Consider the following 26,121-nt stretch of genomic DNA (forward strand, 5'->3'; position numbering starts at 1 on the left):
AATCAGTTCCTATAGCCTGCTGGTCATTTTTGTGGTTCTTTTCTGAACTGTTCCGGTCATCAATGTGACAAGGTAAGTGAGGTAATATCTTTTATTGGACCATCTTCTGTTGGTGAAATAGACAAGCTCCGAGACAAGCTTTCTCTCTCTCTAATATCTTGGGACCAACACAGCTACAACAACACTGCAAACAGCTTAGTTTGTCAATATCTTTTCGATAACAATGTGCTCGTAAATCAATGCAGTATTCGAGGTGAGGTCACCCCAGAGCTGTATTGAGAGAGAATATTATTTCAGCTCCACAGCATGAGACCCAAATCTAGAATGGACTTTTCCAAATATAGCACATTGCAAACTCCTGCCTAACTTGGGGTCCAAGAGCTCTTTTTCAACATATCTGCATTCAATGTTCCCATCTCATTGAATACTTTGGTTTGGAGTCTTTTTCCTCAAATTGATTTAGCTTGAACTTTCCCAAGTAGAATTTCATTGTGTTGTTTTCTGCCTGAGGGTCTAAGGTTTCTAAATCCCTTTTTATTATTTCTGCATTCTCACAAGTTTGGCAGCTCTCCCAGTTTAGAGTCATCTACACCTTAACATGTCATTTACTCCATCTCATAGGTCATTAATAGAGATATTGAATAAAGGCCTGATCCAAAGTCCATTGAAGTCAATAGAAAGTCTCCCACAGAGTTCCCACAGAGTTTTAGATCAGGTCGTGATCCTGGGACAAAAACAGATCTCTGCAGCACTCCAATAGATACCTCATGTGATGCTATATAGAACATGGGTGACCATTTATAATATTACGATACCAATATTACAAAATGGCAATGAATCTTATACAAGACATGCCATATAATGTATCCATGGAAAAGTTATGATTTGCTAAATATGACAAGCTTGTTTATATGTATGTATCGTCTTTATATCATGAGTTATAAATATGTGTGGTATATTGATATCTCAAACTTGTGTTATGTATCTGGGTGACACCCCCAGACAGATTGGCATCAGCACTATCTAGCCTGCTTGATGGCCTAGCAAGGGCAATCATCTGTATAATGAACCCATTGAGAGAAGACATGGGCTATGCCTATGAGTCAGCAGAACATGTAGGGACATGCCTGTGGATAGGGGACTCCAAGTGCTTTTTCATACCCATGTGCTGTGAGCTTGTGTTTGGGACAAAGGATATACAAGCCACATGGCAGAGAATATAAAAAGGCAGCTGCATCACCTCCATTTTATCTTCAATCCTGGTTCTCACCTCTAGAGTAACTTCTCTACAAACTGAGGTTTTGAACAAAGGACTGATAGACCCATCCAAGCTTTGGATGTGCTCCAGAGCGACTTTACAAGCCAGAAAACTCACCAATGCTTCCAAGAACCTGATATATGGACTCTGAAGTCATATGTATGCATTTGTTCACTTTGACCATTTAACAACCCCCTTCTTATTCTTTTCTAATAAACCTTTGGTTTTAAATACTAAAGGATTGGCTGGCAGCATGATATTTTGGGTAAGATCCAAACTAATACAGATCTGGTAATGTGGCTGGCCCTTTGGGGATCAGAAAAACATTTTAGATAGTGAATAGAGTTTTAAGTAACTTCCCACTTTACTGGACCTATGTGCCGATTGCAAGCCAGAGACTGGAATGCAATAATGGGGGCCGTGTGATTTCTTTTTTTTCAGGTTCTTGAAAACCCGTGTGGGGGCTCAGGAGCACAGTTTGTGACTGCTTGGTGAATCTAACTACAGTGTTAGCCACCAGTTTGCGGGGAATCAGCTCTCCTTTGTGCACTAATAAGTCACCAGGACCAGATGGTATTCACCCAAGAGTTCTGAAGGAACTCAAATGTGAAATTGCAGAACTACTAACTGTGGTATGTAACCTATCATTTAAATCAGCTTCTGTACCAGATGACTGGAGGATAGCTACTGTGACACCAATTTTTTAAAAAGGCAACTGCAGGCCAGTAAGCCAAACTTACATTTCACTTGACAGAGTTTATGCTCGTTTCTATTTTCCTCCTTTTTAAAGGATGCCTTTTTGCCTCTAGCTGCCTCCTTTACTTTTTTGTTTAACCTATGTAGCACTTTTTCGGTCCTCTTACTATGGTTTTTAATTTGGGGTATACATTTAAATTGAGCCTCTATTATGGTGTCTTTAAAAAGTTTCCATGCAGCTTTCAGGCATTTCACTTTTAGCGCTGTATCTTTTAATTTGCATTTAACTAACTTCCTCACTTTTGTGTAGTTCTCTTTTCCGAAATTAAATGCTACCGTGGCCCGCTACCTGAATATGCCAAAACCATCACAATGGCCTTTTTAAATCTGATGGGTAATTCAAGTCAAAGAATCATTTAATTATAATTAAGGCCGAAGAATATTTCTAAATATAATAAACTCATAAAGAAGGTACCCGAAGCACATGAAGAACATCATTCAAGTAGAGGTGATTTAGGGTAAAGGCAGCAGTAGTGGCGTTTGCATGAGGATCACGGGTTGGAAGGTCACAGTTAGAGGTTGCAGAAATTTTCCAAATTTTCATTTAAAGAAACCCCAAATCTTTTTTACCAGCTCTCCTTACAGCATTTGCTGATCAGAAAATTAGGGACTTACTAAGTGGTGTTTAAAGAGCTGTATGAGGAACCAAATAGTTCAGTTCAGGTACCAGGGAGGAGAAATTTATTGCTTAGAGCCCAGATCCTGCATGACATTTGCATGGGCTGACCCCCTGTACCTTTGTAGAACCTCATTGATTCCAGTTGGGTTCCACACAAGTGCAGAGGTCCACCTGTGTGGATCTTATTGCATGATTGGGGCCTAAGTTGTTATCAAAAGGAAAAGACTTTCTCAGCCAATAAGTGGTAGTAAGTTAGGGAACAGTTGAACCTGGTCACCTTTGGACCACTGTTGAACTCCTTCCCTGTTGCTCACTTTCTGTTCCTCACCTCCTTGGGAAAAGGATTTTGTTGACAGTTAGCCTTGTTAGCATTCCCCACAGTGATCCTGCTTCAAGTCACCATTTGGACATTATCAAAAGCCACTTGCTGGAGGTTTTCAGTAGGTGGCACGACCCAAACAGCTCATCAGAGCACTTTCTAATGCCAGGATGAAACAGGCAGGGGAGTCATTGCAAACACCTACAAATAAAAGTATCAGGCAGCAGTTTGATACTCTTTCCTTTCAAACTCTGGGTTAGGGTCTTCTGGTTCTTCATTTTTTATTGTGTTTTTTTTTAAATCAATAACATTACCAACAACATAGAGTCAAGTGCAAAATGAACGCTACAAAATATGCAGATGGTTGTTGTTAATCCCTTTTTAAAAACTGGGTTTGTTTGCTAGATTTGGGTTCAGATTTCAAAGACCCCCTTGTTTGGCAAGTTTTGATCCACAGCAGCAGTATGGGCCCACTTCCCGGGAAGAGTTGCATTTGTCATTTCCATGTAGCAGTCTAACTGGATAAATCATTATCGAGGAGCAGCCTTTGTATCTTTGTGCACCATGTTTGTCTGGGTCTGATGTGCCCTTTCACGGTTTGTTTGTGGTTTGGCCTTGACAAGCATATGCACTCTTGCCTTTTGTGGGGTCAGTATGAAATACTGGGTAATAACTGTACTTGTAATAACTTGTACCTGCTTCTCTGATGTTAATAGATTTGACTTTAAGAAGAATAAAAAAAGAAAATGATTAGGCTGGGGCATTGTCTGTGGAAATATTCCTCTCTAGCTGATCCTTATTGGTCCTATGGATGAGTCCTTGTGAATAATAAGCCGTCACCATGGACAGCAGCCTTTCCCAGCCCTGACACTTCCAGACTGATGGGCTGAGCTACAAATGCCTGGAAAATGAGACAATGAGGCAGAATTTGAGTTCTTTTGATATCACCTTTACCTAGTCTACATCTGATTTATTTACAATCTCAATGCACGAAGGCATTGTCCTACATGTTCTAACAAAGCTGTGTTTATTGTTCTCCCTCAGTTCTGCTTTACAGTTCTTTGACCTCTTGGTAACCATACTAAATTCCCTAGAGATCATTACACATTAAATTAGAACTCATAGAAGCAAACATCAAAATGTTTTCCAGCTGGTTAGTGACTACAAATATCTCAGCCAACTCGAAATTCCAGCAAAACATTACTTCAAGCTTTAATGTACATTCAGTTAATCAGTATGGATACTGCTTTCTCATCATAAAGGTGATTTTGTATGTATGGTTTTATTATTAAAGCTAGCTACTGATTGACTCCTAATTTTCTCATAAACAGCGTGATCGTTTCTATTGATTTTTTTCTGCTTATTAGCACTGACATAGCACTTGCTGTTGTATCATCTAGTGAGCTCAGTGGGAACAGAAGATGCTCACCGCCTCACAGAATGAACCCCAGAGAAAGTCCAGGGATTGTTTGTGGTTAACGAGAATGATTTTGGCAGTGAATTGTAACTATCCCTTCTTCTGAGTTTCTCAGCCTTCTCTGCCCTACTCTCTCCCATGGCAAAAATTCGCACACTACAAGCCTCTCTTTTATAATGCTCTAATTAATATAAAACATGAATCAATCTGTTTTCCAAATATATGAAACTTTTTCCTTGTACCACTTCACGCAGGATATGTATAGATAAGTAATAGTTAGAATGAGGCAGGAGTAAAAACAGTTTGGAGAAGATAAGGACCAAATATAGAGGTTTGAAAACCCTCTCATCCCTACAGGTGGTTCCTCCAGGTCAGGGTTGAGGCACACTGGCAGGGCAATATGGGAAAGCTTTCTTTGCGACTGCCTATATTGCATTTGTTCAGAAGTTAAAGAAAGAACTTCAGACTCCAGGGGAGTGACCTGCCTATGGTCACCCAGCAGGCCTAGGATGGAGCAAGGAATAGAACTCAGGGTTTCTGAATCCCAGTCCAGCAGCAGCCTGGCCTGGTAGATAGGGCACTACATTGGAATTCTGGATTCTATTCTCAGCTTTGCCACTGGCCTGTTGGGTGACCTTGAGCAAGTCACTTCACAGCTCTGTGTCTCAGTTTCCCCACTGTAAAATAAGGATAATGAAACTGACCTGCTTTGTAAAGCATCTTGAGATCTTGGGGTGAAAGTGCTATATAAGAGGCAGGTGCTGTTGCACAGGGCTTTCACAAACACTACATTAACTTTAACATATTGAAATAACTTCAGCAATTACATTTTAAAGGGGTACCAAAGAACTAATGACAAACTTCACCCAAGCCTCAAACAAACTTTTTTAGGGGGTTAAAAAGAATCTGGTTTAACTCCTTTATTGCATTTAGTGAACCTCTTGTGCTTTTTCAGCTGGGACTAGAAGCAGAAGTGCTTATACACCCCTAGAAAGGATCCCCTTGCATTATTTCCAGCTCACACAAAAGAGGACAAGGCCCAACATCTGGATAAGAATATGAACTTTGAAGCTTTTGAGATCTATCAGTCTGCATTACTAAAGAATCTGTCAATGCAGAATCTTGCCATTCTAAAGGGATTAAACAAATGCTGTAAGAACATTAATCACTGAATAATAATTAATGCACAGACAGCAAGAGAATTGTTTCAGTCAATCACTGCCTGATACAATGTTATCCTTTTGTACACAATATTGAATTTCTGACACTATGTATATGTTCAGTTCCATCACTCCTTTCCACCATTCCCTTGCAGAATTATTCACCTTTTCATTCCATCTTTTATATATATATATATAAAAGCAAGGCAAAGTGGTTAAAACTCAGAGCTGGAAATCAGGAGATCTGGGTTTGATTCCTGGTTGTCACACAATTCCTGGAAAACACTTAAGCATGTGTCTAACTTTAAGCACATATTTAACATCATTCCTATTCAGGAAATTCCTTAAGCACATGCTTAAATCACATTTAAAGTTAAGCAATGCTTAAATGCTTTCCTGAATAGGTGTCTAATAGAGCTGAGTGAATGCTGTACAACATTTTCTGTTTTTTTGTTCAAATACTTAAATTATTTGCTTCAGCCATGCTCATGCATTTTGCATTTTCTATCTGCGGCTATCCAGGCAATTAAGTTTCACCAGCATGAATGTTCACTGAAGCAAATCTCGGGATTATGTGCCTAGTTATTCACAGAAAATGAATTTCTGATTGTGATGTAGGAGTGTTTGTGATTGAAATGCTTGAACACTAATCCAGTCAAGGAAAATAAACAATACGATGAGTCTTATCTGTCCAGTCACAGCTAACCAACAAAATTCAAAAAATAGGTATGGAACACTTGCCGAGAACTATTCATGATCAATTCGTAGAGCTAAAAGAAACTGCAAAACTCACTGGCTACTTTAAAATAAATTATTATGGTTATCCTTATTATTCTAACATGTCCTAGTAGGCCCTGATCAGACACTTTATGAATACGTATCAAAAAGATGGCTCCTGTCCCAAAGAGCTTACAGTCTGTGCAAATAATAACTAGATTTTAGGAAACTGGAATCTGCTCCTGAACTGTGCCTTTAGACATAGCTGTGAGCAGGGGATAAATGCCATTCCAGATGTAGCCCTTGGAGGTAGAGATACCCTTCTGGTTACAGTTCTGCCCCTGCTCCCCTCTGATTGCAGGGATGAGAAGTAAATTACTGCAACCCTTAAAAGGATTCAGCTTACTCTAATCCTTATGCCTGGCCAGTTACTCTGGTAAGTGAATGGAGGCAGATCCAGATCTCTGCCCCCATCCAAGGTGAAGGATCCGGAGAGCGGGGGCTACATAGCAGCAGACACAGACCCAAGATCAGCCAGAGCAAGAGTAGGGGAGGGAGCCTTTTCCCCCTTACTTCTTTGCTCAACAGATCAAGACAAGGGCACAAATTAGCCCTCTGTGAGGCTACATTCATTGGATAATTCACTGAAAATTATTTGCTCAGCTCTATTTATTAATGTTTGTGAAGCACTTTGAGAGTTAAATGCCCTTGAGCCATTGTTCACCGAAGCCTTGCCCCTGAATTGACATCAATGAAAAGTCCTTAATAGCAGCAGTAGCCGCAGCACTGAATTTTCAAACCCTCCCGAGGCAAGAAAAACACGGGTTTTCCCCCTTCATTTTATGGTCTGTTGAATCTTCTGTTTTGCTTGTTGTATAGCGGGAATAATGTTCCTGGCCTTGGAGTATTCTTGTGGTTTTCAAATGCCTCCGCTTCAATTTGGCATCTCTCACAAAAACATTTATTGCCTCGTATACGCATTCGCTGTGAACGTTATCCCTTCTCTGATGCCACCGAGAGGTTCTAAAGTCTAACAATGGACCCACAGTGGAGTTTCTTGGCTGACCAAAAGCGATGCCGTATGCATCCTCAGTCTGAGATCACACCAGCTGGCAGAGTGCACCATTTCTAGCCGTGAGACACCAGTGTGCGCCAGGTATATTTCATCATTATCCGACGTTGAAAAATGAATGCTTCACAAAAAAAAATAAACGCGTGCTGTTTCCAATTTTAAAATCCTTCCTAAAAACAAGCTCTGTGAGTAAGTCACTCTTGCCAAGAAAAGCACTCTGTGCACATGGCAGGGATGGACGCTGCTTTGACTGTCCTGTAGGAAATACAGAAAGGTTGATGAGGGGTTATTGGGACATGCTTCTCGGTTAGACTGAGGTTCATGTTTGAAGTCCAATAATGGCTGGGACTTGATCGGATAGTCCCCTCATTGATCTAAAAGGGGTTCATTTATATCACAACTACAGTTCAGAACATTTTGAAACCTCTGAATAAATGAAAAGGTAATGCCCATTCTGTATACCCTCAACTCTAGTGATGTAGTAGGCCCTCACCTACTGTGCTTGAGGTCCTTGGTTCAAATCCCTGCTGTAACTTGTACAGAAATTAAATTCTATGCCTCTTTTCACTCCTCCAATTCCCACACAACCATTGTCACAATCACAGTGCCTGTGCTCAGGGTAGCACATGAAATGCAACCTTGGTGCTCTCCATGGGTAAGGGAAAAGAGGAGACAAAGTCATGGCAGACCCCTCCCCCTCTATCCACCCCTGGAGCAGACCACTGTTGTTATCGTTTGTATTATGGTACCATTTAGAGGTCCCATTGTGCTAGGCACTGTACAAAGACATAGTAAAAGACATCCCCTACCCTAAAGAGCTGACAATCTAAATTAATAAGACAGACAGAGTGGAAAGGGAAACAGAGGCACAGAAAGGGGAAGTGGCTTGCCCAAGGTCATTGGCAGAGCTGCAGGCTCACAGTCCAACATCCTGTTTATTACAGCACACTCAATCTCCATGATCCTAAAGGCTAGTGCAGCATGTATAGTTCTTCTGTGCATTGGGCTGCTCAGGGAGGGTCTGGAAATCTACTAGCCCCACAATCAGACCAGTGGCTAACTGCCAGAATTTGGGCCTACATATATATATATATATATATACATGTATACAGTGGATTACGTAATGGAGGATATGTGACCTTTATAAGGAAGATGGGATTTCTGACTCAAATTGAGCAGGTAAATAGGGAAGGGGATTTCCAGTCCATTTAAGGAAGGAAAATAGGTTTCACTGGGCTTTTTCTGCCTCATAGTGGAATAGTACATAGGGAAATGGTGTTGCTTGCGGACTATATATGGAGAATCAGATGTGATATGTTGTGGTCTTTTGATCATGATGCAAAGTTGGAATAGGGAACATCTCCAGTTTTGAGTAAATGAAGATTAAAATACGAGATATTGGTATGTCTGGCTAAGAGTGGGCAGATGAACTAGAATAATTTGGTTTTTGTAAGGGTGGATGGGCCATGTGTGCTTGGGAGATGTTGATCTGAGACATTTTGTAGCTTATGTTGGGGATGTATATGTTTATGTTGTAAAGTTGGCGGGTGGAAGGTGTCTGAGTGTGTATAAGGAGGCAGGGTTAAGGTTATTCTATGAATGTGTGATGTGATATTTTACGCATGTAAATTTATTTGAGTCTGTAGACACTGTGAAGATATCTGATTATTTATCTACTTTCCTTCCATTTGTTCATTTCCATATTTTACATGTTTAAATTTTGTTTTTTAAACTGTAGCTTTACAACAATGGTAATGGCATATTTTGTCTGTTAATGTTTAGGGATGAGTGAACCAGTTTGGGTAAATGAGAAGTGGGAATAAACTAGAATAAACCTGAACCTTTTACAAGTTCCAAATCAAGTCTATTTTCAGGTTTGAATCAGTTCAGATAAGTGTAACCTCCCTTCCTCTACATGACCTATATGCCCCAACCCTGCTCATCGCTTCCTATATTACTAAAGAAATACAAAACTGTAAAACAAGAGGGAAAGATTTTCTGATACAATTTTGATTTCTACTTCCAGGTGCAATATGTACCTTAAGGATGTAACACACGCACAGCCTTGCCTATCCTAAATTTCCCCACCCAAAGTCATTGTACTTTGTTCAAGCTAACCTCATGCATTTGCATAAAAATTCTGGCAGTTTCCGGACATTTGACCATAACGTTCACTAAATACTAATGTGGGCTGCACCTAGAGGTAAAAGATTGACAGCACAGTAGAACATCAGAGTTACCAACACCAGAGTTATGAACTGACCAGTCAACCACACACCTCATTTGGAACGGGAAGTACACAATCAGATAGCAGCAGAGACACACACAAAAAAGCAAATACGGTACAATACTGTGTTAAATGTAATCTACTAAAAAAATAAAGGGAAAGCAGCATTTTTCTTCTGTATGGTAAAGTTCCAACGCTGTATTAAGTCAATGTTCAGTTGTAAATTTTTGAAAGAGCAACCATAACGTTTTGTTCAGAGTTACGAACATTTCAGAGTTACGAACAACCTCCATTCCCGAGGTGTTTACAACTCAGAGGTTCTACTGTAATATAGGTTGGTAATAGATAGGTAATTAAAAATAAACACACACTGGGCTCAGCATAAGACCAAAGGAGCTTTACAGTTGCTTTAAAGTTGGATCCCAGCACAACACAGAGCAAGCTCAAGGATGAAGAAGAAATTTGCCTTACTTGGGCAAACCCCTGTACTTATATAAGTGCTGTGGGAACTTCTGTTTCCACACAAAGCAAACTGGACCTCCTTTATAAAAGCCTCCTCTGAACTCAACCTGAGGTCTGATAAAAACCCAGATTCAGGAAATCATCACTATGCAGGACAACATCTAAGCACCTGCTTAAAATTAAGCATATATTTAAGGCTCTCCAGAATATGAATGGACTTAAACACATGCCTAAGTGCTTTCCTGAATCAGTGCTCATGTACGTACTGAGAACCACCTGTGCAGTGTTGAGTGCCCTCAGGTCCCCCTGATTTCAGTGGCAGGTGAGGACTTTTAGCAGTCGTACCTCAGAGGATCATGCCAACAGTACTTTTCCTGGGACTTAATTTTTATTACATGAATTGATGTTCCATTCATTTGTTTAAACCACCCATCGCCTTTTATTCCATTTACTTTTTGTAATATTACATACTCATGGGTTTATTTTTCTACCAACGCTCCCTCTTTGTTTTGCTTTATTTAATCAAGACACACAGTGTTGATTGTCTTACAAATGTGCAGGAAGGGGGAAGGAGGAGGGAGAATGGAGATTACAGCAGGCTGGTGGGCAGTGACCTGATATTTGCTTTCTGAGGGACCTTGCAGATTAGCTAGAGACAGTTTAAGAGATGTATCCCTTCCCTTTAAGAGACATGTCCAGCATTAACCCAGGGGTTGCCCATTTGTAAGCATCACGAGACCAATAGACTGGCCAGTGATTCAAGCCCTTCACTTTCTTGATCAAACATGGCTAGAACAGAAAATGAGTTGTCTAACTCTCCTTATGCTCATTTCATTTAGACTCAGGGCCTGGACAGCCACTGTTTTGTGTGTGTCTGTTTGTTTGGGGAGGGGACTGATTAATTATGTGTTGGTGGGAAAAAGAAATTTCATGAGGCTCTGGATCCTCCCCCTCAGAGATTTTACTGGCATTTTCTGAACATTTCTATTAGCCTCAGTGGGCACAGCTTGTATGCAAACAAATACAACAATGCTGGGTAATTGTTTGGTATGATGGGAACCTGGGATTAGGGTTTTTTTTTAGTGAAGTACAATTGCTATTTGTTATTGCAGCTCACTTTCTAATCTGTCTGCTGGAGGTTTGTCCTTTCTGACACTGGCAGTTAGCAGCCCTCTCTGAGATAATATTCACAGCTCTCTCCCCTCTGGTCTGGAGAGACACTTAAGGACAAGTATTCTCTCCCTTTCTCCCTTTCTTTTGAGGGAGGGAAAAAGAACAAAGACAGCAAAATGTTCAGCGATAAAGACAAATGGATAATTTATCCCTCCCTTCCCAAATTACTGATTTTCATTTTTGTTTTTGTTCATTAATTGTTCTTGTCCAGATTGTGAAATCCTCCAATGTATGTTAGTTAGAATTATATGTGTATACCTGCAGAGGCTAATTGTTGATTGGCAACTTGTTTACAAGCTGTTCATTGCAAATATATTTTGCACAAGGGTGAGGGCATGAAGGGTGTGGAGCACGAGCGTGTATTGATGTTTTTTTGGTGCGGTCTGGAAGCAGACCAGCTGCAGCTCGTGCAGCTGGCTCACGGTGAAGGGGCGGGGGGGCGGTCAGTTGGGTCCATGGGGCAGGGGCCCAATGAAAAGGTCCAGCGGGCCTGGGGTGGAGGGTGGGCGGGGTGCACCCTCATGCAGGACCCGGTCAAGGTAAACCCAAGCAGTGAGCAGCAAAGCAGCCCTCACCTCCTGAAGTACGCGCCAGGGAGTACGAGGTCTGGAGAGCCCCATGCGCTGAGCGAGCATCAGAGGATCCAGCCAGTCTCCCCGGTCGTAGTCCAGGAGATCTCCGACTCTTGTGACTTCTGCCAGGACCAACCTCTGGCACACCGAGGGGGACTCCGCCACCTGCACGCGAAGCTAGGGGTTGTGTAGCAGGGGCTCCACAAGGAGATCTGCCTCCTTGGTGGCCACCATTGACCTGGTCATTGAAAGCAGTTTCCATGTCCACAGGAGGTCCTGGTAGAAGACTGGCAGCCTGGAGAGGTCTCACGGAAGACCTCTCGGATGGAGGTAAAGGAGCTGCCGGTCATATCGGAGCCCCCGGAGGCGGTGCAGGAAGGCGTGCGCCGGACTACCTGCACCATAAAGGAGCCTCTGCAGGGCCTGGAGGTGGAAGACATGGACCTGAGTGTGGAGACACTTCAGGCCCTGCCCTCCCTCCTCCAGGGGTAGATGGAGAACCCCTGACAAGGTGTGCTGCTGGAGAACTGAGGAATACAAGTGTGATCGGGCTTCAGGAGGAAGGTCCTGTAGTGAGGATAAAGAAGGTGTTGGGAGGAGACCATGGGGAAGTAGCCCAGGGAGTTGTAGCTGTCATGCAGCTGTTACAGGAGACACTGTAGACAGCTGCAAACCACAGGGCCCTAGGCTGCAACCTGGAGTAGAGGGTGGGCCCAGGTTCTCTCCAACTCCCTATTTAATGTAAGAGGAGTTGACCTGTACTGTGGGTCCTACCAGAGGGGAAGGTCTCTGGCCTGTCCCCCAACCCACTAGGTGGGCCAGCAGAGACTGCAAGGATCGTTCTCCTCCTTTTCCCCATGCTGGCCAGTGATGAGGTTAGCTGAGTGAACAGTAGGTTTGAGCCACTGGCAAAAGTGGCTAAACTGAGGGCTGCTGTGAATCTCTGAGGTGAACAAATCTGCCAATAAGCCCAGGATGCACCAACGCAAAGGAGGAATTTTGTCACAATATATATATATCTTTCTCAAAAAAAAAAAAAAAAAAAGCTCTTTGGGGCAGGTATTCTGTATACTTTGTTTGTATGATTCCTAGCACATTTTGGGGTAGTCAGTTAATAAATAATAAAATAGAAACTAACTAATAGCCAGGACTGCAAATGTTACATTTGAATATATAATGCAAAATTCAAAAGGTGCTGGTTAGTTATAGGGGTAACATGGTCATGTTTCTGTTCCCTGGTTGGATGGTTTATATAATTAACCAAGACAATTTGAAATTTAATTTTGCAGTTGAAATGCAGTATTCAAAGATTGGTTTGGGCAAATATTTGTTCCTTCGTACTTAAAATTAGCTTTTCTGTGTAATCCTATTAGGGAAGATTGACTATTTGAATATTCACAGAGATTCAGAAATAAGACTGAAATTCACCTCACTTGACTTCAGTGGGAATGTTGTCTGTGGGATTTTGTCCTACTGATGAAAATAGGGTATTCCAGAAAGCCTTTTAACTCGGTCCCCCAATAGGAACAATACCCTTTCCCCCTGCCACTATCCTTCCATGGAGATCATCTTTGAGCAACATCATCCAGCCATTAGTATTTGCCATATGTAGAGCCAGTTGTTACACAGAGGAATGTGGCTCTGTTGATGAGATGCCTAGATATTAATGCTTTAAATTAAGATTCCTCAATATGCCTCTGATGTATAAAGGTTAATTAAGAAGCTATCGTAAACTGAATTAATACCATTTGGTTATTGATAACATATGTTGTGTGAGTTAACAACAAAGTCATAAATACAAATCCCCCAAGGGCCAGATCCTTTAACCCTTACTCACATGAGTCATCTGTACTGACACCAGTCGCCTCATTGACTTCACTGAGACCACATGCGTGAGTAAGAATCTAGTCACACAACTAAGAGTTTGCATGACTGGGCCCCTAGATAATTGTTAGCCTAAAATAAATATGTTTTCAATGATGGCTTGGTATTTAGAATAGCGTTATCCATTTAAATCCAAGCCTTGTTTTAATAAGGCAGTTTTTTCATGCCAAACATGTAAATGCCAGCTCATTATTAATAATCTAGTCACTGAGAATCAACAATGCTCAATTGGAAGCAGATCTCTGACACAGACCAAAATCAAGTGTGAAATTTCCCTCCATATATTTTTCAATGTAATTTCTGTTATAGATAAATACAGCAAGAGCCCTTTATCTCTGCATTAAGGTCCAGATCCTGCCCTAGCACTGAGCCCAAACAACTAAGCTGGCAGCTGGGAAACTTGCAGCAAAGGAAGGGGGTGGAATCCTTCCACGCAGGTTATGGAACAGGAATGGAACTGCTCCCTGGCTGCTACTCTATCCTAAGGGCTGGAGTAGTCTCTCTGGTGCTAGCACCCCATCCCCCCTGCTGGGTGTGTGGGGAAGGACGAGGGGACACCCCTCATCTTGATGGATCCTCTGGCACCACCCTGTTCCTGTCTGCTCCACCCACAAAAGAAGCTATGCCCACAGCCTCTGATGGATTTTGTCAGGCTTTTCCACATGTGCATGAAGAGGAGCTTCCATCCCTTTCCCACGTGCACCATCTGGGCACAATCCCAGTTGAGAGAGCAGCCACTGCTCCCTCACAAACAGGTCTGGTTGCATGGCTGGCAGAGCTGTTGTTGCAGCACGTGCTCCTTAAGAGTCATGTGGAGGATCTCTGGATGAGCTGGCCTATAGCATAGTCTCTCTGTCCGATGAAGTGAGCTGTAGCTCACAAAAGCTCATGCTCAAATAAATTGGTTAGTCTCTAAGGTGCCACAAGTCCTCCTTTTCTTTTTGCGGATACAGACTAACACGGCTGCTACTCTGAAACCTTTCCAGGGTATGTCTGGCTGTAAAAAACAGACTCTATATCTAAATTTGTAAGGGGAAGGAGGTGCCATAGGGAAGATCACTGATGTTTCTGAGTTGTAGCTTACTGCTATAAAAATGAATGGGAGTTTTTCTTTCATGTAGACTCTGCATGCTGACTTTCTTTTGAGAAAAATAGTCAGCCAACTGGGCTGGTATTTTGATCAAATACCAGTGGGTTTTATTTTTGTTTTCCTCCACATGTTGGTGCCTTTCCAAACTTCACCTTGCTCACTCTCATTTTTGCTCAGCTTTGCATTTCAGGCTGTGTCATGAACCCTAAGAGCTGTGTGAGGGCATTTCTTCCCCAAGTTGAAGCAGAACAGAACACACAGGGAATCTCAGAAAAAAACCCCTGTCCTTTGAGATTTCCAGCTGCTAAAAGTCAAAGAAATATTCACAATTTTGGATGCAGGTGTAAGCCAAAGCAAATCAACTTTCCAAACCTTTTGAGATTTGCCCATAACTAACTGAAATCTAAACCTATAGTGTTAGCATGTGCTTTGATTCTCAGTGTCAGAAACATTACAGATAATTTCTTAGTGCATTTTTTTATTTATTCTTTGGTTTCCTTCAGCATCCAAAGGGTCATAGTTTTATCTAAAGGATACCAACTAGATAATTTTAAAAAACTAAAAAAAGTATGAACTTTCCTGATAAAGCAAATTCCATCATTCTAGGGAAACTATCTGTCATTAAACCATTTAGAGTATATTTATTCCCACTGATTACTTACATTGTAAAGGGTTTTTTCACCCCTTCTTACATCAGAGGCATATAATAAAAATAACAGCTTAATATAGTGAACTCAAAAAGCTCCCCAGCTGGCCCGGGAACCACTGTCATGCCTCTGGAGTGGTGTTTAGCTGGAGAAGCCTAATTCTGGAGAAGCCACTGTGGTTTAACTGAAGTCAGCTGTCACCCATGAAAAGCTGAAAAGAATGTGTCTTCCTTGGCGTCATCCTAGGCTCTCCCTTGGTCTCCATGGCCACTTTCGCAGAAGGAAGAACAAGGAAACAGGCATAGGCTTCTGAGTGTGTGTGGTCTTGGGTTGTGCCTGTGTCGATGAATTCTATCAGCCTGAAAACTCTGTTTGTGTGTGTGTGTGTGGGGGGTGGATTAATATATTCGTCTCTTCTGTTTTTAACAAAAAAGGGTGAAGGGAAAAAAAGAGCAAAAACAGTAGATGGGGATGCAACAATATCAGAAGAAAGCCTGGGAGTGGCATAGCAAAGCAGCGAATCTCTGTAATCTACTTTTATGAGGAAGACTGTTGTGTTACAAGACAAGAAGGGCAAGAAATGTTGGCACTTGTATTCATCTGTGAGTTAAGTACTTAGCAAAGGGTCTATTAGTAAAGCCAGCCAATCAAAAAATAATGCAGGAGATCAGCAGCATTCCACAGTGTATCTCTAGGGCCTTTTTAATGCCCCTTGGGGTTCACACCTCCAGCTGAAGGCTGAAAAGGTAGAAGTTAATGACAGCAGTTAACACTTTAGATCACCAGGTCATGCTGCCTTTGCTCCTCTCCCCTCACAGCAAGTAAACACACAGGGCCACAGGCTGGAAATGTGTCCTCTATAGGACTTCCACAACACAAACAGTGCTGTAATGAGAAAACAGCCTGTTTATTCTCAGAGTGTTAGCAGATGGACATTCTCTCACTCTTGCTCTCTCTGCTTCTAGCCAAACGCTGACCTGTGTTGCCCAGCGGATGCTATTATGGAGATGTCGTCTTCAGATTCTATCTGCGGGGCTTACAAAGTATAAGACACGTAGAAATAAATGTGTACAGCTGGCCAAATTCTCCTCTTATTTACACTGGTGCAACCGTATTGACTACAATGAGGTTGCATGGGTGTAACTAGAGTAGAATTTGGCCTATGGTATGTATATTGCACCTGTAACTTTATTCTCACTGGTTTCAGAGTAGCAGCCGTGTTAGTCTGTATTTGCAAAAGGAAAAGGAGGACTTGTGGCACCTTAGAGACTAACTGCTTTTTTACAATGGGTCAGATTGGGCCTGGCCCTTAGCTGGGTGCACAGTGCGTGAGAGGGCATGCAGGAGGAATTCACCCAGGCCCTTTGAGTGCAAAGAGGGCACACAGAGCAGCTATGAAACCCCCTCACTCATCCTCAGGGACACCTTGAGCATAATGGGCCTCCCCAGCAGGAGAATAACCAGCTCTATGTCACCCTCCTCACAGCAGCCGGGGAGGGACCGTGGCCAAGCCTTTCCTACATCCCAGTTATTCCTGTTTGCTGCACTTCTAAGGCTTCCCTAATCTGCACCAGCATCCAGACCAGCCACTGGCAATCCCAGCATAGGGCACAGCTCAGCAGAGGTGCAGGGACAAGTACAGCTAGTCAGAAAATGCAAGTTTGTCAAACCCAAAGTGTCTCGCACAAACGGCTTCGGTTACACATTTTTGTCCAGTCACAGGCAGAGCGCTAATGCAAACTTGTCTAGTTCCCTGCCAGGTCGACGGTGAGGATCCCAGAGCTCCAGGGCAGCTCTGCCATGTGAACTGCCATGGGGTCCCAGGGTTTCCAGAGTACAGTGGCAGTGGGCTTTTTACCACCGTTTCTGTGCAACACCCTAATAGATTTACAATGATGAGCAACATTAATAAGTTTAGCCCCTTTGCCAAATGTTGGCAAAACCATGGGCCATGAAGGCCACTGATAGTGCCAGGGGGCTGGGAGTAGCAAATACCATGCTAAATGAGATTGCATGGTGCTCAGACCCAGAGAGCTGTTTCTAGATATGTTTTGAAAAATGTCTTCAAGGGGAGCTGGCTATTTGTGAGAGAAGCTGGGCCTCAAAACATCCCTCCCCTTTCTCAAACTGGCTGTCAATAAAAGTAAGGTCTCTCCACCCACTTGTTCACCTGCAGCCCCTCTTCAACTGTAGCATCTTCAGTGGGAGGGCATCCTTCCTTCTGGCCCCTCTGCCAAGGTAGTGTGGAGAGAGCAATGAGCTTGGACGATGCCCTTACTGTTGTATATTCCCAACTGAGACACTGCAGACAGGAGTGATGATTTGGTTTGACCCACCCAGTGTCAATCCAGTATGTGCCTCCGAGCTCAAACCTCCAATGAATTGAAGGAATTCCCCATCTTGGGGGGCTGACACTTGCCATGGGGATTGCCAGACATACCTGCAGGGGTTCAGCATCTCCAGGGGAATGTGTAACCTGTCCAGGACATAGATATTGGGGCCCACTTTCTTCTTCCCCTCCCAGTCATCTGAAGGGGAGGCCTGGTCACTCTCTGCTCTGAGCCTGGCAACCCATGCCAATTACTGGCTCTCACCATGAGGACCACCAGAGGCATTCCTCAGTGAGGGACTCCTAGCTGCTCTGGTCAGGCCCTGTGGGAGGGCGGTGGGATGATCAGGTCTGGGGTCCATGGACATTCTGCCTGGTGTTCTCCTCAGCCACCCTCAGCATGCACTCTCTTGGCCATCTTGTAGGGGGGCTGCAACCCCTGTTGGCCCTCCAGAGCTGGAGGCTGGGCGGCAGCCAGACACATGCTGTGTGGCCCTTAAAAGAGTCATTGTTACCCTGCATAGGAATGCAGCGCAAGGTGGCCTGACAACACAAAAGAAAACCCACCTCTACTGGCCTCCTATTTCCCTCCAGGTGCCTTTGGGGTTGGGGGATGGGAAGAAGGAGGGATTGATGAATTGGGAGAGGGCTGCCTGGCCTGCCCCACCAGGGCCTCCACTGTGATCCCATCCTGCACAGGGGGAGAGATCTGCATCTGTGCAGGAACTCAGCCAGAGAGAACAGCTACCTCTCCCCTGCCACCAGGGGAACCTGAGCAGCCACAAGCTTCCCTATTTAGGATTCTCTGCGGAAGCAGTGTTCTTGCTTTTACTTTTTCTTGGGGCCTAGGGAACTAGGGTAGCCTCTGGTGCTCCCAAATGATGGCTGAAAAGTAGAAGAACAACAGTGTGATTTGTGAAGTGTTTTAGTCTGTTGATTTCTATGCCAGTCTCATTATATGTCTCCTGGTATTTGAAGACTGGGAGTTGTGAGTGCTGCACACATGACATTTTCTCCCATTCCATGCACAGAACTCAGCAATGGGACAAATCTCCAGAGCCTCAAAGTGTGGCGTTCTGAGGAACTTCTGCATTTCCCATCTCAGTCACCACAAAAGAGGGATCCAACATGGGTGGGCTGGATCTATGCTTCTTCCCCACAAATCTGCTGGGTGAAAACCCAGGGAAGGGTTGGGCGTGAAGGCTGATAGAATTGCACACTGATTTCCCACTCAAAGGTGGAATTTCTTAAGAATTCTCCCTCCTGGCTCAGTCTCCCTTCACTCCTCTTCAAGTCAGTGCATTAAGATGAGGCAAACCTTACAGACAAACAGCTAGCTTTTGCTCCCTTTCTGTGACCTGGCCATCACAGGGCTAGATCCGTTACCTCTCCCCGGCCATTTGCTCTGAGTGACCAGGGCACTGCTCTCTATCCTCTGTTAAGAGGGTATGCCATTACCCCATTACAGTTGACTGGCTGCTACAAATAGGACAGTCACCAGAGGGTAAACCCTGCTCTCTAGATTCAACCCAACAACTAGTCCCAATGAAAAGTCTCCACTGATTACCCTTAGGGGGAATGTGAAGGGATTTTTACCGCCCTGAATTCAGCCCTGGCCCATGAGTCTGATTTGCAGTTTCTTGTGCATTGAAAGAACATGGAGTATGAGGGGATTCAATGCAGCTTCAAGTTACTGATTCCAATCAGAATTGGTTTTTTTAGCTTATGCTAATTCCACTCTCGCTGTTGGGATTTCAGAGCAATTGTTCTGCCAAATGTCTCCTGTGGCCTGGGACTTTCCTACAGTCCATCCCCTGCGCTCCTCCAGGGCTCTGGCTGCCAGCTGTGTGGGGACAAGAGAGAACTCTCTTCAGGTTGGAAGGTGCCCTAATTAAATTCCTGTTTCATGGTGGAAAGGGAACGTTGTCCAGTCTGACTGTGAGCTGTAAAGGCTCAGCAGAGCTACCTGACTCGCTCAATTCCCCAACACAGTCTGTAGCAACCCCTACCCCCAACCAAACTCTATGGGAGCCATGAATCCATCACTCCCTCTGCATCAGTCCCTCCTGCCAAACTCTTAGACACACAAGGCAAGTCTACACTGGGATAAAAACCCTGTGGCTGGCCCAGGTCAGCTGACTCTGGCTCGTGGGGCTGAAAAATTGCTGTGTAGACGTTCGGGCTTGGGCTGGCGCCCAAGTTATGGGCTCCTCCACCCTTACAGTTGCCTAGAACTCAGGCTCCCGCCTGAGCCCACATGTCTATGCAGCAATTTTTCAGCCCCGCAGCCCAAGCCTCGCGAGCCCGAGTCAGCTGACCTGGACGAGCCATAGCCAGGCAGCAGGGCTTTTATCCCTGTGTACACATACCCATTGAGGCTTTGTCTTCACTGCTGCAAAAGGTGTAATTAATGTCTGTAAACTATCCCAAAGTAAAAACACAGTGGAGACAAGGCACTTTAGCATCACCATGAGGTAAACAAGGTGAAGTCAACCCCAGGTGGAGGTATAGTGATGACCTCACCTAATTACCGCATAAAACTAAAATGCCTTGTCCCACTGTGTTTTACCTAATTCATGCAAATTAGTTACCCTTAGGTAAGAAATATACTGCTTTTATCAGTGAAGACAAGGCCTAAAGCACCTATCCTCTCTGGTACAATCCCTTCCAGATAAACTGCCCCAGACCATCAAAGCCCCACTTCTCCCTCTGAACCAGAGAAGCTAAGACACTTGTATATTTTCTTTATAATCTCTGAATTATAATGTTTTGCTTGCCTCCTGGTGCAATTAGGAAATATCCCAGAACTACTATTCCCAGCACCAAGAAAAGCCCAGGCTCCATGGAGCTCATAGCACCACATCCCAAGCTCTCAACTAGAGACAAATCTTCATCACCTCACCCTGTCTGCACTCTAACTCCTGAACACACACACACTTACTTGTTCTTCACACAAAGAACTTCCCCTTTCCCAGGGACTTTTCTGAAGTTCTTCTTCTTTTCCTTCCATGTTGCATGTTAAATCTCTTCTTCATAGTTTTTTTAATTTCCCTTTTCTCTCTCTCTCTCTCCCTGATTTTCCCTGTGTGTCTCTGGTCATAGACTGTACACCCAGCCGAACTGCTGAGTCCCATCTGGAAAGGCAGACCAGGCTTCATCCCCCCCATCCTGGTGCCGTGCTGACCTCAGTGCTGACTTCACAGTGCTGGTCCTCGTGCTGAATCTGATAGGATGACATAACAGTGTGGAGCTGAGATGCTCTACCTGCTGCCTCTTTCCTTTCTCCCAGAGTTAGACAGTACTTTACTCCTTCACTTTTTGAGTAAAAGTCTTTTACTAATACATGGCGCAAAGAAGTCACTTCCACAATTCCTGCTGTCCTGAACTGGGATGCAGAAAATCTCTCTAGTTTGCAGTCTGTCCTCTGGCACCTTAGTTGCACAATCCTCCAGTTTTGGGTTTCCACTGAGTACTGTGTCTCCTATTTTCTTCTTCTAGACGGGGAGCACTGACTTATTTTCACAGCAATGGAACAGTTAAACACAAGAGTACTGAATGTAGGCTGTACAGGCAACCTTAATTCTGGTATTTCCTAACTTGTGAGTGCTTGACTTTGCAACCTTAATGTCCTGTCAATGTAGATTTTTGTGTGTAATACATTAAAATAAAATAGAATATATTGTGATGAGAATTTGACTTCTCTTATGGTCACACAAAGAACATTACAACCAATACTGTGTCTGTTTGAATGCTGAGAAGTCACAAGGCAACTAGAATTAAACTTTATATGGCCCAATTTTGCCCTCAGATACCTGTGCATGATTCTTATTGACTTTCAAAGGAGTTGCACATGCCTATCAAAGGTCAGAACTGGACCCTGTGGGTCAGCTTTATCCCAGGTGTAACTTCACTGAAGTTTTGGCCCTACTGTTTATATCCTTCATCCCAGGTTAGGCTAAACCAATAGAGAAGCAGGGGGTGTCTTGAAGCTGGTAGTGTAGAGGCTGCGTATCTGACCAACCAACTGGATCTGAGCATCACCACATAATTCCTGAAAATACCAGCCATTCCTAAAACTAGTGTCCTGAGGCATTTCCCTGCATGTTGCTAATTAAAATCGCCTATAAAGAGTGAGTGTCATTGCCTACTACACCATGTTTCAGATGCCAGTATGTGTTCGCACTTGTTCACACTGACTAGTCTTTAGACTATCTTCTGAAGCATTTCAAGACTGTAAATAAAACCTGGTTTAAACCCATGTATGGTAGATTTCTAAGTATTGCATCATGTGTCTGCTTCATTTCAGAGTAGCAGCCGTGTTAGTCTGTATTCGCAAAAAGAAAAGGAGTACTTGTGGCACCTTAGAGACTAACCAATTTATTTGAGCATAAGCTTTCGTCAGCGACAGCTCACTTCATCGGATGCATACTGTGGAAAGTGTAGAAGATCTTTTTATATACACACAAAGCATAGATAAGCTATTACCAGCAGGAGAGTGGGGTGGGAGGAGGTATTTTTTCATGCTTTGTGTGTATATAAAAAGATCTTCTACACTTTCCACGGTATGCATCCGATGAAGTGAGCTGTAGCTCACGAAAGCTCATGCTCAAATAAATTGGTTAGTCTCTAAGGTGCCACAGTACTCCTTTTCTTTTTGCTTCATTTAAGGAATCCACTCCTTTTAAAGCTGCAAAATGATTGACCACGATAGACACCCGAGATGAATCCTGACCCTTTATAGAGAAGGCATACCGGGGCTTTGATGTCCTGCTGGGGGCTTTGTTACTGGTGAATCCAAGAGGAACTGACTCCCTCTCAGCTACCACAATTGCCCCAAGGAAGCTGGCTCTGGGTCAGTGTGCACAGTGCTGACACCACTGCGCCTCAGCACTCAGCAACCAAAGCCAATTCAGGCTGATGCTTTGAGATTTGCACTCCCATAGAAAGAACAGCTTCATAGGGGAGTTCTGGGAGTGGATATTGGGAAGGTGCTGCAGGGAGGTGTGTAGACATTCCCTCGGACGCCTGAATGCTTAAGGTGACGTGCAGTCACATCTGACAACCCTGCACGGAATGCCTGACTCCTGCTCATCCATGATTGACAACCTTTAGCCTCTGGAGTCAAGACAATGGAGGACACCCTGAAAAGAGCAGTGAAAACAAGAGACAAAGCAGCTCCATTGGCCACCGCATGGAAAGGGGCACCAGGTAGCGCCATGGCTGCTGTGACAGTCTAGGCTCTTTTTAGGTCCTGTTTGCACAAAACCTAATGCCCTTGCCCCGCCCCTTCTCTGAGGCCCCACCCTGCTAATTCCATCCCCACTCCCTCTGTCATTCACTATCCCCCCACCCTCATTCATTCGCTCATTTGCACTGGGCTGGGGAGGGTCCCTTTTCAATCAGGTGTTCCAGTTGAAAACCGGACACCTGGCAACCCCAAGTTATGGGGACACTCAGCCTCTGAGTATTTCAAAAGAGTCTGTAGAGGTCTGGCTCATTGATGAAGATGAGGTATGGCTAGCCCCTCGGTCAGGGCTTATCTTTAACCCCTCCCAGCTCTGATTGGCGTGCACAAAGCCTGATGAGTCCTTGCGGGCAGCAGAGGGTCTCAGACTGTCTTCCACTCAGAAGTTCTGTGAGAAGAGTTCACTAACTCTGGTGCATAGCAGCTTTCCTCCTGGTTGCCACTTCTGCTGTGACCAACTCTCACTTTTCAGCTCATTTCCTCCAAGTGGTGCAAGCTGTGCAGAGGTGCCTCTTTCGTACCATTGTGCCCAGAGAAGCTCCTCAGCCTTTTCCTGATTGGGATGGCAGGTGCCCCATCACAGCGCCATCCACTCCTCACCCATGTGCTCTCAATAGGGAGCATCTAGCATGTAGCGCTTTTCTCTGGAGCTGCAATCTGCATGGCCCTATGCAGGAGGTTTGGGTAGGAACTTACTCTCCAGTACTCCCCTCCATAGTGCTGTTAAGCCTGGGCACGATCTAGTCTTGTATAAATCCTGTGGAAAGTTAAGTGAATGAAATCTGCCTATTTCGCTCTGGGGGCCAGAGCTGCCGGTGCTGTTTCCCTAATCTTGACATGTCAAAGCAGCACTCCTTGGCTGCCACTTACTCATGAGGAAGTGACGGGAGTGCCTCTGATTTTCTGAAAATCATGCATGTTTCTCTAGTAGCCTCATTTGCTTTGCATTTGAAAAGTCACAGTTACTCATTCAGATTAGAAGAGTAACTTATCATTTGGCAGGAATGAACAGCGCAACTTCCTTTTTACTGCTCAATGAGGTATCACGCCTTGCCATCGGCTCCCAATAATGCATCTGATTCTGCAGCAATGATTTTGCTGTTGCTCTGTGTCTCACAACCCTGTCATAAGAAAACACTACAAGATCCCTGCCAGGCACACGTTAGATATGTAATGTTGATATGCTTCATGAAATATACAAATACATTTGCTTTCTAGTTTCGAAGGATATGCCTTAGCTCAAAAATTACCTGGTGTGGAAAGCGTCCAGCATTCCAAACAAGAACCGACAGAGTGCTGACATTCACTGAAGGAAACTGACGTCAGCTGGTGACAAAGCAAGCACCTAGAGCGGAGAGCATTGTTCTCTGTGTCCCTTATCCGATCTGAGTGATTGTGAAATGATCAACTCTTGCAGGGAAACACAGAATGCTGAACTCAGGTCATAGCAAGTAAGTGGAAGCAGAAATAATTTCCATATGAACAGGAATCATTCTGATCCTGTATTGTACCTGATCTCGATCTATCTTCTGCACTTGTATGGCCCTCAGTTACCACAGTATCTGAGCACTTCACAATCTTTAATATGTTTGTCCTCCCCACACCCTTGTTTACAGGTGGGGAGCTGAGAGACCCAGTAACTTGCACAAGGTCACACAGAGCAGAGCAGGGGGCAGAACACAGGTCTCCCAAGTCCTAGGCTAGCTGCCCTGTGCAGATGTGTGTGAATGGAGAAAGGGTGCAAGGAGCCCCCTCCCCGCACCCAGGAGCCAAACATAGGAGGCAATCAAAATTTGGATGGTAGCACTCCTCAGGTTCTGCTTGTCCAGTTGCTGCATGCAAGTTATTCTCATTGACTTTAATAGGAATAACTCCTAGGCAGTGGCTAGAGAAATGATCCCCAGGGGAAGGGGGAGTCAGGGTTCACAAAACCTCCTGGCCTCAGAGGGGACATGTCAGGACAGGAGATGGGGGTGGCCATGGCCCCACACCCTGTGCACTGGCCTGCAGCTGCAGAGCTCCTAAGCACCCAGAGGAATGTGGCCTCTTCCTCCACTGTGCCGGCATACCCATGCCTCCAGGGGCCCCCTGCTCAGCCAGCACAGCTCTGGTTCACAGAATCATAACAGAGCCCTTTACATCTACCCCACTAGTCTGTTCAGTTAATGATTCAGGATCTTAAACAATTTTTGAAACATGTATTTCACCAAAGCTTTTTAGTTCAGCTTTAAAAATAAATTGCTCCTGGGCTGAGATTTATGCTGCACTTTAGTTGGGGAATAATTACTTTGAAAGCTCAGCTCTAGTTCCCTAAGGAAATCTGTTTCAAGCAAAACATTAACAACCCCCTAATTATCACAGTACAAGTAGTTACACACACACACACACACACACATAGATAGATAGATAGATAGATAGTACTGTATCTATAATACATCAGCAAAGACATGTACACTTAGTTAATACTGTATGAAATGAAACAGCAAGGAACATTGGTGAGAAAGTGAAGCAAAATGTATGAATTAAATAACCCAAACTGCTCAGTTAAATTTTGAACAGATGACCCAGTAATTAAAACAGACCTTATTTTCAATGGCAGGCGCATTTCCAATGCTACTCAGCAGCATCATATTTCCCCTGTGTGTATATCTGTGAGTTTACGTATATGTATGTGTGTGTTAAATTCACCAGGGTAATAAATAATGTTGTCAATGCCTCTCATCTGGCAGACATGGCAATAAATGCAGCAAAGGCGGTAGAACCAATCATAGCAGGGCTAGAGACTGTGAAGCTTCACATGAATGTGTGAGTAGACTTTATTCATTCAGGTAGTCACACACAGCATAAATATCATTCTACATTGTTATTATTTAGTGTATAAAATCTCCAAAACACTCATCCCATGCTCTGGGAGCCTTGACATACATGACCCTGCGTGTTATCAGGCATGCAAATTCTATAACATGGACTATTCCCTTGCCTTATTAAATTTCCACCAGAAAAAAATGACTATGCACCTTCCATACATGGACAGACTAGTAGAAAACCTCTCTAGCCATCTCCTCCCCAAAAACACAGGAAGAGAGATAGGCTTTGCAGAACATAATTCAAGTCAATAGGACAATTTGCATGAACTGATCAGGGGGCAGGGAGAGAGAGGGGAGCACACAAGAA

This window comes from Lepidochelys olivacea (assembly GCF_965140295.1).
Source record: "Lepidochelys olivacea isolate rLepOli2 genome assembly, chromosome: 3".
In the NCBI taxonomy this organism is placed as follows: domain Eukaryota; kingdom Metazoa; phylum Chordata; order Testudines; family Cheloniidae; genus Lepidochelys; species Lepidochelys olivacea.